Source organism: Cnephaeus nilssonii (assembly GCF_951640355.1).
Source record: "Cnephaeus nilssonii genome assembly, chromosome: 24".
Classification (NCBI taxonomy): domain Eukaryota; kingdom Metazoa; phylum Chordata; class Mammalia; order Chiroptera; family Vespertilionidae; genus Cnephaeus; species Cnephaeus nilssonii.
The window spans coordinates 1,654,662-1,674,028 of record NC_137095.1 but is presented as its reverse complement, the minus strand read 5'-3'; the positions used below and the strand labels follow the sequence as shown (position 1 = coordinate 1,674,028).

The 19,367-nt window shown below is 44.7% G+C and overlaps 2 pseudogenes across 2 annotated transcripts in view; both read left to right on the top strand.

Moving 5' to 3' along the window:
* Positions 1 to 1,557: 1,557 nt before the first annotated feature.
* Positions 1,558 to 2,290, top strand: LOC307095048 (neugrin-like; annotated as a pseudogene). Its single transcript has one exon. The product of its transcript is annotated as a neugrin-like (transcript).
* A 1,773-nt stretch (positions 2,291 to 4,063) lies between these two features.
* LOC307095047 (protein SET-like) overlaps positions 4,064 to 19,367 on the top strand; it is a 145,497-nt pseudogene continuing 130,193 nt past the window's right edge. The window contains exons 1-2 of the transcript in view: positions 4,064 to 4,072; positions 4,409 to 4,650. The product of the transcript in view is annotated as a protein SET-like (transcript). The remainder of the gene's footprint in view (positions 4,073 to 4,408; positions 4,651 to 19,367) is intronic.

The window sequence follows — 19,367 nt, the reverse complement described above, 5'->3', positions numbered from 1 at the left end:
AGAGGGCTCCATCCACAGGCCAAGACTTAGTCAGAGGTCATAGAGGGCTCCGTCCACAGGCCAGGGCTCAGGCAGTGGGCACAGAGGTTTCCATCCACAGGCCCAGTCGGAGGCAGAGGGCATAGAGGGCTCCATCCACAAGCCAGCCTCAGTCAGAGTTTATGAGGGGCTCCATCCACAGGCTCAGCCTTAGATAGAGGTCATGGAGGGCTCCACCCACTGTCCTGGCCTCAGTCAGAGGTCATAGAAGGCTCCATCCACAGGCCAGGCATCAGGCAGGGGTCATAATGGCCTTTGTTCACAGGACCAGCCTCAATCAGCGGTTATAGAGTGCTATGTCCACAAGCCAAGCCTTAGACAGAGGTCATGGAGGGCTCCAACCACTTACCCGGCCTCAGTCAGAGGTCATAGAGGGCTCCATCCACAGGCCCAGCCTCAGGCAGAGGTCACAGAAGGCTCCGTCCACAGGCCCATCTTCAGTCAGAGGTCATGGAGGGTTCCAACCACAGGCCCAGCCTCAGTCAGAGGTCATGCAGGGCTCCAACTACAGGCCCCGCTTCAGGCAGAGGTCATGGAGGGCTCCGTCCTGAGGATAGGCCTCATAAGAGTTCATAGAGGGATCCAACCACAGGCCTCCATCGGGGACTGGTTAGCGCCTGCAGCCTGCAGCCATCTGACCATGTCCCCGATCGGGCTTGGTGGCGGCACACTGCAAGCCCCGATCACGGATGAAGGACCAGGGCGGGCGGCGTGGGTTAGCGCCCGCATCCGCCTCACCAAGTCCCCAATCGGGCTTGGCGGCGGCACATTCCAAGCCCCGATCATGGATCACGGACCAGGCAGGCGGCATGGGTTAGCGCCCGAAGCTGCCTGACCAGTCCCCCATCGCGGACTGGTTAGCGCCTGCAGCTTAGTTCTCCAGTTTTCGGGAACAGTACCAGCTCCTTCCTAGGCCCTCAGACTGAAGCAGGGCCTTGCTTCTTCCCTCATCAGAGGCACAGGGGCAGGTGCTCGGCTCCTTTGGGACCACGGAAATACATCACCAGGGACGTATTTCATCGCCCGTTTAGAAAGCTCGCCTTCCTCTGGGGCTGCTGTTGTGGGTGTTAGATTTCCGGGGCAGGGAACTGATAGATCCTCCCTTTCCCCAACTGATGGATGGAGAATGTCCTAAACTCCACCTGCAGCCCAAACACTCCTGAGCACCTAACCAGGCACCTTATATGGACTGTACATTGAACCACCAATAAGCACCTGCCAAACACCCTAACCCCCAATCCTAAGTCCCTAATCATGTGCCTTACATGAAACCACCAATCAGCATGTGCCGAGTACCCTAAGCCCCATCCCTTCCCTTTCCTCCCCTCAAAAGGCGCTTTCACCTCTGCACACGTGCTCTCTTCCTTTGGGAGGCAGCCCGGCAGGGGTCTTCTCCTCTAATAAAGCCTGTGTCCGGGTCTCCAGCCCTCTTGTCTCATTTTTCATGAACAAAGAGACGAGGGCTGGGCGCCCCCTGATTCAGCTGAGACGCTTCAACCACCCATGTTGCTCCCACGCATGGCTTCTGCCTTTGGTTCTCTCCCCCAGCGCCCCGAGACGACAGAAAAAGCCATCCTGTTCCAGAAAATTCAGAGGCAAATGGAGGCCCGAGGGGCCCCGCCCAGGACTCTGACCATGAAGCCAGGGAGCAGATCCGGTATTTACATGAAGAATTTCCAGAGTCCTGGTCAGTTCCCAGATTGGCTGAAGGCTTGGATGTTAGCACCAATGTGATCAGAAGGGTTTTAAAAAGCAAGTTTGTGCCCACTTTGGAGAAGAAACTGAAGCAGGATCAAAAGGTCCTTCAGAAAGCTGGGCTTGCCCACTCGCTCCGCCAGCTTCCGGGCCCTGGGGATGCCTGGGAGCTGCTTTCTGCAGGCCGCCCTGTGTCAGGAGCTGAAGCCTCATCCCAAGGCCATGGTCACAGCACAGCTTTGAGGGTGACAGAACCGAATACTCAGAGTACAAACACCCTGAGGAGACAGAGGGAAGGAATAAAGGAGCCCAGAGCCTGGAGAAGGAAAGCTTTGTGCCTGTTGCTGCAGCCCAAGGTCAGCACAGAGAGCTGCAGAAGTACTCCACCAGTGGTTGTGAGGGCACCAGAGGCTGTGACAGCGATGGACTGCCAAGTGCGAAGGAGCTGGCAGCATTGAAGACAAGAGAACTGGGTGAGCAGGACTTCAGCAGCAAGGTAGCGCAGAGGGGGCGAGAGTTCTTTGACGACAATGGGAACTTCCTGTACAGAATTTGAACTGGAGCCTGGCTGGTGGAGGTGTCATGTAAAACACAGCTGAGCGAGCAGATTGGAGCTGCCTGGATTTCTGTGTGTGAATGGTCCACCTTGGAAATGATGAGCCTGAAAATGGAAGGAGCCGCTTGGATTTCAATCTGACAAGGGACAGTGAACTTCACAGGGCAGATGTATATGCGGGCAGCATGAACAACGGGCTGGGTGCAGTCTAGCTCCTGGAGCATGGCTCCTGGTCCGACCATGTGGATATTCAGTACTCACCCTTCTTGCTTAGGCTTTCTATGTGTCGAAACCAGCCTGTGTCACATATGTTAGCAGTTTGTTGTGTTTACAATATGTGTATGGGAGGAATGAAAAATGTTCCTTCTGACATCGTTTACTTCTTGATTAATGAACACTAACAGATCTGGAGCTGCTTAGTCAATTGGTTGTATTCACTTTGTGCAAAGTAAAGTGAAATGCAGCAAAAAAATAAGTATATACATATATTCATAGTCCATGGACATAGACAATATTGTGCTGAGTGCCTAGAAATGGTGGTGGGAGGGTAGAGGGAGGCAAAGGGGGCTGAGGATGGGGGAAATTGGGTCTATTTGTAATAGAGCCAACAATAAAGAAGATCATTTGCCCACATGGCATGTCTCAGTGGTTGGGCATGGACCCATGAAACAAGGTATCTCTAGTTGGATTCCAAGTCAGGGCACTTATCTAGGTTGGGGAGCTACATCCCTGTAGGGGGCATGCAGGAGAGAGCTGATCAATGATTCTCTCTCATCATTGATGTTTCTCTGTCTCCCTCTCTCTCTAAAAAATCAATAAAAAAAGAAGAGTGTTAAAATTGATTTGATTCAACACAACCCATTTGAGTGAAGACCATCACGTTTTCTCCCAGGTCCTCTAAGCAAAATCATGCCTTGGTCTGCTTCGTAGAAGATATCCCAGGCATACCTGTGTTTTGGAACAGGAAGCAGCCTGGAGCAGGTAGGCCTCACCTTGGTCTGTAGTGTTAGAGTTCATTACTTCATGTTCGAAACGATTTCACTGCCCAAGTTCAGAAGATTTTGGGGGTACATTAATTGAAACTGGGGATAATGAAAACACGTAGGCCTTATGATAGAACAGGAAGAAGCAGAGAGATAGAACAGGAAACAGCTAGCTCCTTTCACTCTCTAGAAACATTGTGGGAAATAAATGAGCCAAAGCGAGGCTGCTGTGAGCTCACTGGGCATTCAGAGGAAAGGAGGCCTTGAGCGCAGATTCAGGGGTTAGGCCAGGATGAGCTGCCACTGCTCATTGCTACCCTGGTTGCAGGTTGCATGGGATCCCTGAAAATCTTAGCAGAGCCGGGCAAGGGTGGTTCAGTGGTTGAGTGTTAACCTATGACCCTGCAGGTCACTGATCAATTCCTGGTCAGGACACATGCTCAGGTGGTGGACTGGATTCATATTGTGGTGCATGCAGGAGGCAGCCTATCAGTGATTCTCTCTCATCATTCATCTTTCTCTCTCTCTCTATCCCCCCCTCCTTTCCTCACTGAAATCAATAAAAATATAGTTTTGAATATATATTTTAAATCAATTACACTTACATCAAAAGTTAAAAAATAATTAAAACTTGCCACTTCCCATTATTTTACTATTTTATCATGAATGTTCTTGAGTATATTTGTACCTAATGCATCAGCATGTTTGTAATAAAATATAATGATGTGCCACTGAAATATCCTAGCAGGCCCATGTTCAGTGCCAACATTATGTCATTTTGAAACTAATCATGATGAGAGTATTTACCACCAGGAATAAATAGTGGAGAAGGTTAGAAACACAGATCTAACTTAAAAGTGTATCATGCAACTGGGCATTAAATTGTGCATAAGATAAAATGTGAGAAAAACAATTTTCCTTCCAGTATTCAAAACATACTGTACAGTTCCAAATGGAAAAGAAACCAATTGAGTCCTTAAGGAACTGGTGAAGTGAGTAGAGAAGTCTTAGATGCTGAACTGCCCTCCTATTGGTTAAATCCTAAATTCATTTGAAAAATTGAAAAAGTGAGTGCTCAGCACGCCTTTGAGCCTGGCAATTTCCCATTGATCAGATCCTAGGACTTGCCTCACAGCATGGCCCCAAACGCCAGTCCTATCTCCCACCTCAAACAAAGAAACCGCAACTGGCTCCAGCCCCCAAGCTGGAGAAGAATCCAACCCCTCTGGTAGTGCCGAAGGGAAAAAAAGAACAGCAAGAAGCGATTGGACATATTGATGAAGTACAAAATGATATAGACAGACTTAATGAACAAGCCAGTGAGGAGATTTTGAAAGTAGAACAGAAATATAACAAACTCCGCCAACCATTTTTTCAGTAGAGGTCAGAATTGATGGCCAAAATCCCTAATTTTGGGGGTACCAACTTTTGTCAACCATCCACAAGTGTCTGCACTACTTGGGGAAGAGAATGAAGAGGCGCTGCATTATTTGACAAGAGTTGAAGTGAGAGAATTTAAAGATATGAAAATAGGTTACAGAATAGATTATTATTTTGATGAAAATCCTTACTTTGAAAATAAAGTTCTCTCCAAAGAGTTTCATCTGAATGAGAGTGGTGATTCATTGACAAAGTCCACTGAAATCAAATGGAAATCTAAAAAGGATTTGATTAAACGTTCAAGTCAAAGACAGAATAAAGCCAGCAGGAAGAGACAGCATGAGGAACCAGCGCGATTCTTTACCTGGTTTACTGTCCATTCTGATGCAGGTGCAGATGAGTTAGGAGAAGTCATCAAAGATGACATTTGACCAAAACCTTTATATATATGTATGTGTGTGTATATATATATATATATATATATATATATATATATATATATATATATATAATTGATTTTTTACAGAGAGGAAAGGAGAGGGACAGAGAGCTAGAAACATAGATGAGAGAGAAACATCGACCAGCTGCCTCTTGCACACCCCCTACTGGGGATGTGCCCGCAACCAATGTACATGCCCTTGACCTGAATCGAACCTGGGACCTTTCAGTCCACAGACCGACGCTCTATCCACTGAGCCAAACCGGTTTCGGCTTGACCAAACCCTTTACAGTACTACTTGGTTGCTGACATGGATGATTAAGACGGGGAAGGAGAAGAAGATGATGATGCATGCACGAATTAATACACTGGGCCTCTCTCTCTCTCTCTCTCTCTCTCTCTCTCTCTATATATATATATATATATATATATATATATATGTAATATATATATATGTAATATATATATGTAATATATATTAAAGCTTGTTTTAAATCAATTACACATATATCAAACTTTAAAAAATGTTTAAAACATGTTTCTAATTATTCAGCTGTTTAATTATGAATGTTCTTGAGCACATTAATTGTTACTGTATCAGTATGCTAAAAATCTATTTATATGAAAGGCTAAGCAACCGCCCATCGTTCTCACAGGTAGCTATGACCTGAAATGACCACCAGGGGGTAGATGTTCAACACATGAGCTGCCCAGTGAGTTATGGTTACTTGACAGCAGTGATTCACAGGTAACGCACCCCAGTACCAGAGAGGAGGGAGCCTGATCCTGGGTTGTGTCACCCAAGTACTGCCCTCTCGAAATCCAGGACACCTCGGGGGATGTCGGAGAGCCTGTTTCAGCCCAATCACTACAGGCCAGGCCCTCATTTTGAAAGAGAGAAGGAGAGAAACAGCAATCATCTACCTCCTGCACGACCACTCCAGGGGATTCAGGAAGGCATGAGCCCTGCCCTGGAATCAAACCAGTGGCAGAGGGACCCCACCCATTACACAGATGCCCTTCAAGCCTCGGCACTGCCGCCAAGGAGCGACTGTCACACTCCCTAGTGAAAGGTTGGCACTAGGGAGTGTGGGGCCAATCTCACCAAGTCCCGCCCCACCACACACTTTAGGATTAATTTAATTTCAATGTGCAGGCATCCATGTACCTGATCACTAGTAAAATATAATGATGTACTACTGAAATATCTTATGGCCATGTTCAATGCCATCATTTTGACAGTTTGATTGTGGTGAACTTGTCAACTACTGCTAACCTAGACTTCACTTAATGTATTTTTAAATGCTTAGACTTAAAGAACACTGGTGGAGGATGTTAAAAATGCAGATTAAACTTTTAAGTGTATGGTACAAGTGTGCCATAAATGGTACATAGGGTAAAAATTGAGAAAAAGTATATTATTTTTAGAATTCAAAAGCAAGAATTCCATAAGGCAAAGAAGTCACTAGAGTCATTGAGGAATGAGTGAAATTCAAACATATGTCTTAGATGCTGCACTATCCTCCTATTGGTTAGGATAATGAATTAACTTTTCAGTAGACAAAAATCCTGAGCAGACATTTTAACAAAGGAGATAAAGACAATGTAAAGAAATGCATGAGAAATGATCACCATCAAACATTTTTACAGAAATGGAATGAAAACAAAAGCAAGTTAACAATACTCGCTGATAGGGCTAGTATTTAAAAAAAATTAACCTTCACATATGCTGGCAGGGTTGCCGAAAAATGGAATTTGCATTACTGTGGGTGGGTCGGGAGGCAAAGTGATTGACTATTTTAGAGCACAGTTCCCCATATGTTAAAATATAACACATACACTGACACTGGAACAGTTTGGTAAGTAACACATACACCTGTAGAAAGAACTCAACACAATATTCCCAACTGTTTTATTTATAAAACCCCAAACAAAGAAATCACTGAAACGATAGGCAGCTCAATAGTTAAAGTGGTTACCCATAGAATACAATATTTCCTGGAAATAAATATTTACATAAACATTAGTGTTGAATCTCAAAATATCTGTGTAGCACGAAGGAAGCCAGTGTTTCTTAAAGAGAATACACCTTTTAGTACCAATAAAATTATGAAAAATATGAACTACTCTATTGTACAGGAAGGCAAATCAATGCCTGCATGGAGGGCTGGGAGGCAGAAAGGTTACAAAAGGACTGGAGGTAAATACAGGGTGTGGCAAAGTGGGTTTAATGTTGTTGCTACTGAAAATAATACAATAATTAATAGAGAAGAACACAAAATGTAAACTCTTTATGGCCACTGAGCCTCATTTTCTTGGGTGTGATCACATTAAGAGAAAGCCACTGGTTTGATTCCAGGTCAGGGCACATGCCCAGGTTGTGGGCTGGATCCCCAGAGTTGGGCATGCAGGAGGCAGCTGATCAATAATTCTCTCTCATTGATCTCTCTCTCTCTCTCTCTCTCTCTCTCTCTCTCTCTCTCTCTCTCTCTGAAATCATAAAATTATAGCATAAAAAAAAAACTATTGCCATCAAATTCAATAGGAATGCTGACTACATACAAAAGACATCCTGGGACAGATTGCAGGGTTATCCTTCCTCTACCTTTGACTTCTTGCCTGTTGATCAACTACATTATGTGAACACCCTAGAGGGGCCAGGGAATACACAACACCATTAGATAATTCTGCCAATGACGTCAGCTACAGGGAACAGTTTTGGAGGTCCTGAGAATGTCTGTACATAAAGGCAACACAAGCCACAGGCCCAGAACATCTGTGGCCTTATGTTCAGAAAAGCATTTATTATCTAAATTCCTGCAGGCTTCCCCACTCACTATTGAAACAGTGTTTCTGCCCTAATTGTGGTTCCACCTCAGAGACTTACAACAAATGACACCAGCCTATGAAATGTCATACTTCCTGGCACATGTCTCCTTTGCAGTACATGGAGAGCAGGTTCCCTAACCATTGCTGAGGCTTATGTGGTACATACTGTGAACAGAGAACATGATTCATATTGGTCACAGAAGCAGAGCAAAGGTCTCCTCTTCAGACTGACCTTTGCCCTCACCAATAATCGAGGCACTACGCTGAAAATTAAATGCACAAAGTCACGTGGCCTTTCCTTTAAGACCACGGGCCACAATAAGTAATAAGCCAACATTGGACAGAAAGTGATTTCCGGACATTATGTTGTCCCTTTCAAACCACATACACTTTTGGATAAACACAGTATGTATTCATCTCTACATGCTGAAAGTTCACATTTGTGTTTGCAAATCATTCCTCTGTTTTCAGGTCCTTGGCATAAAAAGGATGATGTGTAGGCCTACTCTGAACACAGTGTATCTGTAGGAGATTCTCAGGTCAGGGCTTCCAAGACAGCTGCAGCCACTCAGAACACCCATCTGTGTAAGCCGTGCTTCTCGGTGTTAAAAGGCATCCTTCCAGACTAGCCTCGAACGTTATTTTACGAAGGTGGAGAGGCCTGCAACAGATCCCATACCCTCTACCTCATATGCTTCTCCAGACTCACCTGACCCAAGATCTCCAGCACCTTCTGCAGGTTCTGCCTCTCCGGACTCACGTGATCCAGTTTCACATGCATCTTCTGCAGGTTCTGCCTCTCAAATCTCCTCCTCTCAGCAGCCTAGTGTAAGCCTGTCTTTCCCCACTTTGCTACGTCCAGTGTGCAAGCCAACAATAGTAGTAAAGGTAAGGATTATCCAGTATTTACCCTTATATGTACGTATGAGCTTTGTGCTTTTTATTATTTATTTACCACAAGTAAAGGTCAGGAGTTGTTATTTTTCTTTTAAGTTTTTTTTACTGTTTCACTTCATTTCTGCTGTGTATGTGTGCCATGTGAGTGACGTAGGTGCTTATGTAGGTGGGTTTTGACTTACAGCGAAAATGGCATTATGTCGCACCATAGGAACAGATCTCCGACATAACCCGAAGTCCTAATATATATATATATCAATTATTAGAATGTATAAAATTAATGGAACAAAAAATAGATCTCTCTCTCTCTCTCTCTCTCTCTCTCTCTCTATATATATATATATATATATATGTATATATATATATATTTATATTTATATTTATATTTATATTTATATTTATATTTATATTTATATTTATATTTATATGTATATCAGTGATGGCGAACCTATGACACGCGTGTCAGCACTGACACACATAGCCATTTCTGATGACACGCGGCCACATGCCGAAGATGAAACATTTGCTGCTTCTGAGGATGAAACATTTGCGACTAGAGTCTTGGAGTTAGTTTTTTCCTCAATGTGTCACACTACCCGAGTTATGTTCAGTTTTTTGGCGAAGTTTGACACACCAAGCTCAAAAGGTTGCCCATCACTGCTCTCTCTCTATATATATACATATATATATAGACACACACACACACAGTGGACAGATTATTATGATCTCTGAATGCATAATAATCTGGCCACTCAGTGTGTATATATATAAGACCCCTGATGCATGAATTCAATCATAGGGCTGGTCCGGCCAGCCTGACCAGGGGGAGGGGACATGGGCAGTTGGCCAGCATGCCTGCTGGTTGAACTCCTGGTCAAGGTGACAATTTGCATATTAACCTTTTATTATATAGGATTATTATATAGGATATATACTGAGTGGCCAGATTATTATTCATTCAGAAATCATAATTACCTGGCCACTCAGTGTATATATACTAGTGGCCCATGAATTTTCTGCATGGGGGTGGGGGATGTCTCTCAGCCTGGCCTGCACCCTCTCCAATCTGGGATCCCCTGTGGGATCAGGACTAAACTGGCAGTAGGATATCCCTCTCGCAATCCAGGACCGCTGGCTCCTAACCGCTCACCTGCCTGCCTGCCTGATCGCCCCTAACCACTCTGCTTGCTGACCTGCTCGCTCCTAACAATTCAGCCCCGCTGACCTTCTCGCCCTCAACTGGCCCTCCCTGCCGGCCTGTTCACCCCCAACTGCCCCCGCCTCCCGCCTGCCTGCTCACCCCCAACTTCCCCCCCCTGCTGGCCTGCTTGCCCCCAACTGTCCCCCTGCTGACCTGATTGCCCCCAACTGTCCCCCTGCCAGCCTGCTTGCCCCCAACTGCCCCCCGCTGTCAGCCAACTGGCCCCCCCTGCGTGCCTGATCACCTGCAAATGCCCTCCCCTCCTGGCCTGATCACCCCTTCTGCCTCTGCCTTAGCCCCGCCACCATGGCTTTGTCTGGAAGGATGTCCGGAATGTCTCCTGGTCTAACTAGCATACTACCTTTTTATTAGTATAGATAGGGGCTTGGTGCATGGATGAGGGCCGGCTGATCTGCCCTGCAGAAGGTCCTGGTTCAGGGTAGGGGTTCACTTGGGGTGCGGGGGCGGCCTGGGAGAGGGGCCTGGGGTGGTTTGTAAGCCGGCCATGTCCCCATTGGGGTGGGGGTACCCACTTGGGGTGGTGCCAGACTGGGTGAGGAACTGGGGCAGTATGCAGGCCAGCCACGCCCCCATCGGGATAAGGGTCTCTGATGGGGGTCATGGCCGGACCAGGCTAGGGGCTGAGGACCATTTGCAGGCTGGTCACGCACCCATTGGGTTGAGGGTACCTGCTGGGGGCGTGTAGTCGCCCAGGGCCAGGGGCTGAGGGCGATTTGTGTGTTGTTTGCAGGCCAGCCAAACCCCCAGCTTTGTCCAGAAGGACATCCGGAAGGTCTCCAGTTGAATTAGCACACATCTGAGCACCAGCACAGCCTAGGGACCTGTGAGGACAAGCAGCCAAGGTTCTCTTGAGGGCAGAGCATGCAGTGACCCAGAGAACAGGATGGGAGGTGCCCTCTATGTCAGTGTGGCAGGTGGGGAACCCGGGCTGAGCTGCACAGTCACACACAGGGGATGATGACATCAGTGTGGTCCCTGGGACTAAAAGCAAAGCTGCTGGACACTAACAATGACGTACAAATGAATGAAAGGGGAGTCCATTTCTAATGGTGTCTTTATGATATGATATGGGGAATTTTAGGATAATTTCTAACAGGATGGTTTGCTGTGATGCTACATGACAAGTGTAGAGCTTAGAGGCCATATATGTGCCCACCTGCCATTTCTTGTTGAGGGCTGACCCAGTGAACACTAGGAATGAGACAGCATACATCAGGGTCACCTGCACTTGAAAATCCCCACCGACATGGGAAAAGGAGAAGAGAGAAGGGTGAGAGAGAACTGTATTACAGAGGTGGTGAACTACAATTTTCAGAAAGAAGCTGATTAGAAAACACCCTGTCCTCATCATGGCTTATTTGTGTTACCAGTGAAGTTGTGCCTCTGGGAATGAAGCTGTGTGAGACAAGTGTGGATCACAGAACTATGGACAGCGGGTAATGCAGAGTGATGGCCTCAGCAAACTGGGATTGGAGTCAGAAGTGCAATGGGCATTGCTATGTCGTTTGGTGTCTTGGAGGGACAATTTGGAGGACAACATGGGTATTGCGTGACAAGACCAGAGTCAAATCCATCACATTCCCATTATGTGCAACATCTCCTCCTACCCTATGTTCCTGACACCAACTATTATTTAAAGTGGGCACTGTGACTCCTATTTGAGGATGAGAGCACAGGTAACTTGTATCTGTTCATCTGCCTTTATTGTTGTGGGAAGACACAGCATCAGTAAGAATATAAGGAAACATTGACTTTAATGGGACCAAGGGCTGCTTTCTTCTCTGATGTGGGGAGTAGGGGAGCATATGCATGTGCAGGGTGGGTAGTATGGCAGACTTGGAATCTCAACAGAGAATCTTATCATGGGATGTCCTGTGCCCATTATGACAGGATATGAACTTTGAGGACGTGGCCATTGCCTTCTCTCAGGAGGAGTGGGATATCCTTGATGAGGCTCAGAGACGTCTGTACTGTGATGTGACGCTGGAAGTGTTTGCACTTGTATCATTCGTAGGTAAGACCCTCACATCTCTCCTAGTGTCCTGAGGTGATGCCCACTCTTTATTTTTTCCCCAGACATAGCACTCTCTCTCTCAAAGACAGACCATGGGCTCAGGTAATTTTCCCCACTGTCTTGTCAAATGGGCTGTGGCTGCCAGTGCTGAGCTGTGCAGAGAGCCCTGAGCAATAGACTTCATGAACTTCCCTGACACCAGTTGCCTCAGAAACTGCAGGAAGTGTCTGGGTGTCAGCAGTCTTACAGACTGCTTAATGGGTCCCTCCTGCTCTTCCACTCCAGGGAGGGTGACTCTATCCACATCCATGGCTTCCAATTCTGCACCTTTCCTTTCGATAAAGACCCTGTGTCAGTTATCTTCTTTAAATACATGAACCAGGGGCTGTTCTTGTAAGACCCTCCAATCATTGTTTGAAGTATACCTTCCCTGGATACCATTGCAGGCTGAATGCTATGGGCAAGTGATAGCTGCTCACCTCTGTTGTCTTTTCATTGATACTCAGAATATTTAGTTTGTACATACTTCTAGAACAGAAGGTGCAGGGAGAACCCTGGGTTTCTCCAGGGTGAACGTACAGGATGGTCCTAGAGTATGCTTAGCCCGGCTGAGTAGCAACTGAGGGGAAGTGTGACGTAAGGATGGTGTTCAGATTATACCGAGAACCTGCTCCTGTACAAGAGTGTTTGGTGCAGGTTCCAATGGCCACACCTCATTTGTACCTTTCTTTTCCACACTTGACACTTTGCTGACTTGTTATTTCATTGGTGACTTCCTAGCATTGTCTACCTTCGCCTTTGTGTCCTTTTTACATCACCTATTCCTCTGCATATCTCTTTCTGCAGTATACTACTACATGGACCTATGCAAGTGCTATAAGGAGCACATACATGCTCAAATACCCCTGAAACACCTGCTACTTGTTTATTGAATTTTACTTGTAACCAACCTTCTGCACAGCTTGCCCATGTCACCAGCAGAGAATATACCGAATGCTGTTAGCAGCAGAATGAGCTGGACAGTCCGCTTCTCTTCCGTGAGGTGCTTGGCAGGTTTTGGCTCTATTTCTGTTGAAGTCTTTCTTGTTTTGTGATCTTCAGTGGTCAAGAACTTCACAGTTGCATCTTATTAGTTCATCTGTCAGGTCTTTTATTTTCAGCCAATTGCATGAGACCAATGTATTATGTGCAACACAGTTTTATAATGGGACTTCCCTCTGTCACCACAGTCAGCATTCATTTCCACATCATTCCTCTGTTTTCAGGTCCTTGGCATAAAATGGATTATGGGGAGGCCTATTCTGAGCACAGTGTATCTGTAGGAGACTCTCAGGTCAGGGCTTCCAAGACAGCTGCAGCCACCCAGAGGACCCATCTGTGTAAGCCGTGCTTCTCGGTGTTAAAAGATATTTTGCACCTGACTGAGTTACAAGTGGCATACTTTGAGAAGAATGTGTTCTTAGGTGATGCATGTGTGAGAGACTTGTGTTTCAGTGCAAACCCTCACCAGCAGCAGAAGGATGCCTGTGGAGAGAAGCCCTGGAAAGAAGATATGGAGAGTGCTTCATGTGCTGGTTCTACTTCTCTGGGGTGCCTGAAGCTAGTAGTGAGGTTGGGGTGGACTCCCCAGCCACCACAGGGCTTCTCCAGCATCAGGCCACTCTTAACACTGAGGAGCCACACAGTAACAATGAGAGTTCACAGGAATGTCTCCGTGGAAAAAGACATCACCAGTGGGTTGCATGTGAAACAGCTGCCAGCCAGAAACAGAAAGTTGCTTATCAGAAAGGTCTCTGCTCTGGAGATATGATTAATGAGTCTAATAAATGTGGGAAAGTCTTCAGACAAAACTTTAACCACCTACAACATGGGAGAGTTCACACTGTAGAAAAGCCCTGTGAGTGTACTGATTGTGGGAAGGTCTTCAGAGAAAGCCGTGCTCTCATTAAACACAACAGAGTTGCCGAAACCGGTTTGGCTCAGTGGATAGAGCGTCGGCCTGCGGACTCAAGGGTCCCAGGTTCGATTCCGGTCAAGGGCATGTACCTTGGTTGCGGGCACATCCCCAGTAGGGGGTGTGCAAGAGGCAGGTGATTGATGTTTCTCTCTCATCGATGTTTCTAACAGTCTATCCCTCTCTCTTCCTCTCTGTAAACAATCAATAAAATATATTAAAAAAAACACACACACAACAGAGTTCACATTAGAGAAAAGCAGTATAAGTGCAGTGAATGTGGGAAGTCCTTCATTCAAAGGTCTGACCTCACTGTACACCACAGAGTTCACACTGGAGAAAAGCCATATGAGTGTAGTGAATATGGTAAACATTTCAGACAAAGGTCTAACTTCACTAGACACCACAGAGTTCACACTGGAGAAACGCCATATGAGTGTAGTGAATGTGGGAAGCATTTCAGGGAAAGGGCTGCCCTCACTAAACACTGCAGAGTTCACACTGGAGAAAAGCCATAAATGTGCAGGGAACGGTTTATTTTTCTCACTAATTATAAGAACACTTAAGGGGGTCTATGAGACCCTTTCCATGAATATAAACCCCTGTTATGGGAACATACACTCTGCTAGATTCCTCATAAAATTGAGGTACACGTGAGACTTGAAGGAGCTGCATTGTACTTGCTAACATGCCCAGACCTACCACCCAAATGAGGTCACTGTCTCTTTGTCGCTGAAGAGATTTCACCTCTAACACCTGACTCACCTGAGGAGTGAGCATCGGTAACCATCCCTGGATTCCCAGGGGAATGTATTCTGTGTTCTCACTTCTGCTGGAAGTAATTATGGTTCCTCCTCGCTCTTGGCAGTATCTTCATTCATTTCTCTGTGACGAGAAAATGGACCTAACCCAGGATTCATCCCGAGCACCCCTTCTCAGCTAAGAAGTGCCACCTCTTTCAGGGACATAGTGGTACTCACATTATGCTTTGATAAATTTGGGGGGATTCTTATTCGCCAACCTGCAAACCCCTTGTTCTCCTGTGCTCCAGTTTGGAATCTTTTTAAAGGTATTTTTACATTTGTACCTTTAATTTTGATTTTATTCATTGCCACAGGTGATTTGCAAACACAAATGTGATCTTTCAGCATGTAGAGATGAATAGATATTATGTTTATCCAAAAGTGTATGTGGTTTGAAAGGGACAACATAATGTCCGGCAATCACTTTCTTTTTTTTTTTTTTTCGGAAATCACTTTCTGTCCAATGTTGGCTTATTACTTATTGCGGCCCGTGGCCTTAAAGGAAAGGCTACGTGACTTTGTGCATTTAATTTTCAGCCTACTGCCTCGATTATTGGTGAGGGCAAAGGTCTGTCTTAAGATGAGACCTTTGCTCTGCTTCTGTGACCAATATGAATCATGTTCCCTGTTCACAGTATGTACTACATAAGCCTCAGCAATGTTTAGGGAACCTGCTCTCCATGTACTGCAAAGGAGACATGTGCCAGGAAGTATGACATTTCATAGGCTGGTGTCATTTGTTGTAAGTCTCTGAGGTGGAACCACAATGAGGACAGAAACACTGTTTCAAGAGTGAGTGGGGAAGCCTGCAGGAAATTCGATGATAAGTGCCTCTTCTGAACATAAGGCCACAGATGTTCTGGGCCTGTGGCTTGTGTGGCCTTTATGTGCAGACATTACAGGACCTCCAAAACTGTTCCGTGTAGCTGACGTCATTGGCAGAATAACCAAATGGTGTTGTGTATTCCCTGGCCGCTCTAGGGTGTTCACACAATGTAGTTGCTCAACAGGCAAGAAGTCAAAGGTAGCGGAAGGATCACCCTGCAATCTGTCCCAGGATGTCTTTGGTATGTAGTCAGCATTCCTATTGAATTTGATCGCAATAGTTTTTTTTTTTATGATATACTTTTATGATTTCAGAGAGAGAGAAAGGGAGAGATATCAATGAGAGAGAATCATTGATCAGCTGCCTCCTGCATGCCCAATTCTGGGCATCCAGCCCACAACCTGGGCCTGTGCCCTGACCTGGAATCAAACTAGTGGTTTTCCGTTAATGTGATCACGCCCAAGAAAATGAGGCACAGTGGCCATGGAGAGTTTATATTTTGTGTTCTTCTTTATTAATTATTGTATTATTTTCAGTAGCAACAACGTTAAACCTACTTTGCCACACTCTGTATTTACCTCCAGTCCTTTTGTAATCTTTCTGCCTCCAGCCCTCCATGCAAGCATTGATTGACCTTCCTGTACAATAGAGTAGTTCACATTTTTCATAATTTTGTGGGTACTAAAAGGTGTATTCTCTTTAAGAAACACTGGCTTCCTTCATGCTACACAGATATTTTGAGATTCAACACTAATGTTTATGTAAATATTTATTTCCAGGAAATATTGTATTCTATGGGTAACCACTTTAACTATTGAGCTGCCTATGGTTTCAGTGAATTCTATGTTTGGGGTTTTATAAATAAAACAGTTGGGAATATTGTGTTGAGTTCTTTCTACAGGTGTATGTGTTACTTACCAAACTGTTGCAGTGTCAGTGAATGTGTTATATTTTAACATCTGGGGAACTGTGATCTAAAATGGTCAATCACTGTGCCTCCCGACCCACCCACAGTAATGCAAATTCCATTTTTCTACAACCCTGCCAGCACATGTGAAGGTTAATCTTTTTAAATACTAGTCCTATCGTCGAGTATTGTTAACTTGCTTTTGTTTTCATTCCATTTCTGTAAAAATGTTTGATGGTGATCATTTCTTATGCATTTCTTTACATTGTCTTTATCTTCTTTGTTAAAATATCTGCTCAGGATTTTTGTCTACTGTAAAGTTAATTCATTATCCTAACCAATAGGAGGATAGTGCAGCCTCTAACACATATGTTTGAATTTCACTCATTCCTCAATGACTCCAGTGACTTCTTTGCCATATGGAACACTTGCTTTTGAATTCTAAAAACAATATACTTTTTCTCAATTTTTACCATATGTACTATTGTTAACATCCTCCACCAGTGTTCTTTAAGTCTAAGCATTTAATAATACATTAAGTGAAGTCTAGGTTAGCAGTAGTTGACAATTTCCTGCCTTCAGAAGGGCTGATGGGCAGCCCCTTCAGAAAAATCATTGCCAGCGGGAAATTTACAGCCCTGAATGCACATGAAGAATCCATGAGCTTAAACACGTTTGCTTATTTAGGAGTAAAAGTGCATCTGGAAGGTGCTTTAGTTTACTCACCACAAGGATAGCTCTCCAGAGGAAAATGACAAACACAGAAATATACAAGGAGACAGTGATGACGGTCAGCTTCCACAGAATTTCACAAAACTGGCTGGAGGACACAGTAATGGGGCAGGATATGCAATAGATGGAATACTATGTGAGATCCTGAGGAGCCTTAGACACTTACAATACATCTGTCTCAGGAAGTCATCTTTCCAATCTTAGCACCAGCCTCCATGTGATCCCCGGAGGATTCTCTGCTTCAAGAAAGACGGCAAGTTGGCTGACTGGTGCCTCCTGTGTCACTGGCTGTATTTATAGGCATTAAAACATGGGTCTCGCCCTGACCGGTTTGGCTCAGTGGATAGAGTGTCGGCCTGCGGACTGAAGGGTCCCAGGTTCGATTCCGGTCAAGGGCATGTACCTTGGTTGCGGGCACATCCCCAGTGCGGGGGGTGCAGGAGGCAGCTGATCGATGTTTCTCTCTCATCAATGTTTCTAACTCTCCATCCCTCTCCCTTCCTCTCTGTAAAAAAATCAATATTTAAAAACAAACAAACAAACAAACAAAAAAACAAAAACAGGGGTCTCACTGGGGAAAGCACAGTTTCTAGTTCACCATGGGCTCTGCTCAGTCCAGAGTCTAAAGTTAGGTTGGAACCCTAACCGGTTTGACTCAGTGGATAGAGCGTCGGCCTGCGGACTGAAAGGTCCCAGGTTCGATTCTGGTCAAGTGCATGTACCTTGGTTGCGGGCACAACCCCAGTAGGGGGTATGCAGGAGGAAGCTTATTTATGTTTCTCTCTCATTGATGTTTCTAACTCTCTATCCCTCTCCCTTCCTCTCTGTAAAAAAGCAATAAAATATATTTTAAATAAATAAATAAAGTTATGTTGGAATCCCTCAGTAACAGCTTCTCCCGTGGGGAAGTTAATTTTTATCACTCAAAGACTAACCGAAGTTAAAAACATAAAGAAACCATCAGATTTATGGGCTTAAATAAAAACAAGGTGGAGGTCATGACTTTGACACTAATAGTGTGTGTGTTTTTTGTTTGCTTTTGTTTTCAGAAATCCATGATATTTATTCTTTCAGCCTCTTACATGAAAGGAGACAGACTTCCACTGAGTTCAGATGATTCTGACAACTGTTCTAGAGATAGAGGTTTAGATTTAACCATTTGTACTTGAAACATATACAGCTTATTTTTAAAAATTCTGTCCCAGGGAATTGTTTATTAATGAGAGAGAGAGAGAGAGAGAGAGAGAGAGAGAGAGAGAGAGAGAGAGAGAGAAAGGGAGAGAGACAGAGAAAGAAAAGAAAAAAGAAGAAGCATCGATAAAAAAGGAAACATGGATCAATTGCCTCCTCCTTGTCTTTGTGAACAAGAATTTAATTTGCAAACTCGTTAGTTAAGTTCCCTTAGCATGAATCAAACAAGCCATCAGTTTTTGGGGGTACGCTTTACGGGAGGATGCTCCAACACACTGAGACCCCTGAGCAGGGCAGCGTCTTAATTCTTAATGTTTCCTTTAAGAGATTAAAGCATCCAGGTAAGCGTGTGCCCTGACCTGGACTGGAACCAGTGAGCTTTCAGGGCAAGGGATGCTGCCCAACCAACTTAAGTGCAATGGCCAGGGAAGAGATTATTCTTGGTGTTATTATTTACTAACTATTGTATTAATTTTCATACCAACAACTCTAAACCTTCTTTAGTACACCCTAAATTTACCTCCTGCCCTTTTGTAATCTTTCTTACTGCCTTCCCGGCTCTAAATACAGTCACTCATTTTCCTTTCGTGAAAAGATTAGTTCATATTTTCCATATTATTATAAACACTATAATTTGTGTAAACCTTAACAAATATTGAACTCTTTCATGCTACACAGTTATTTTGTGATTGAACTCTAATTCTTATGTGAAAAGTTTATTATTTTTTATTGCTGAGTAGTACTGTGTTCTGTCAATAACCACTTTGTCTATTGATCTGACTATGGTTTTTGTTATTTCCAGGTTTGGGGTATTATAAATAAATTTTCAGGGAATATTGGGTTCAGTTCTTTATGTAAATGTATGTTTTACTTATCTAACTGTTGTAGTGTAGGTGAGGG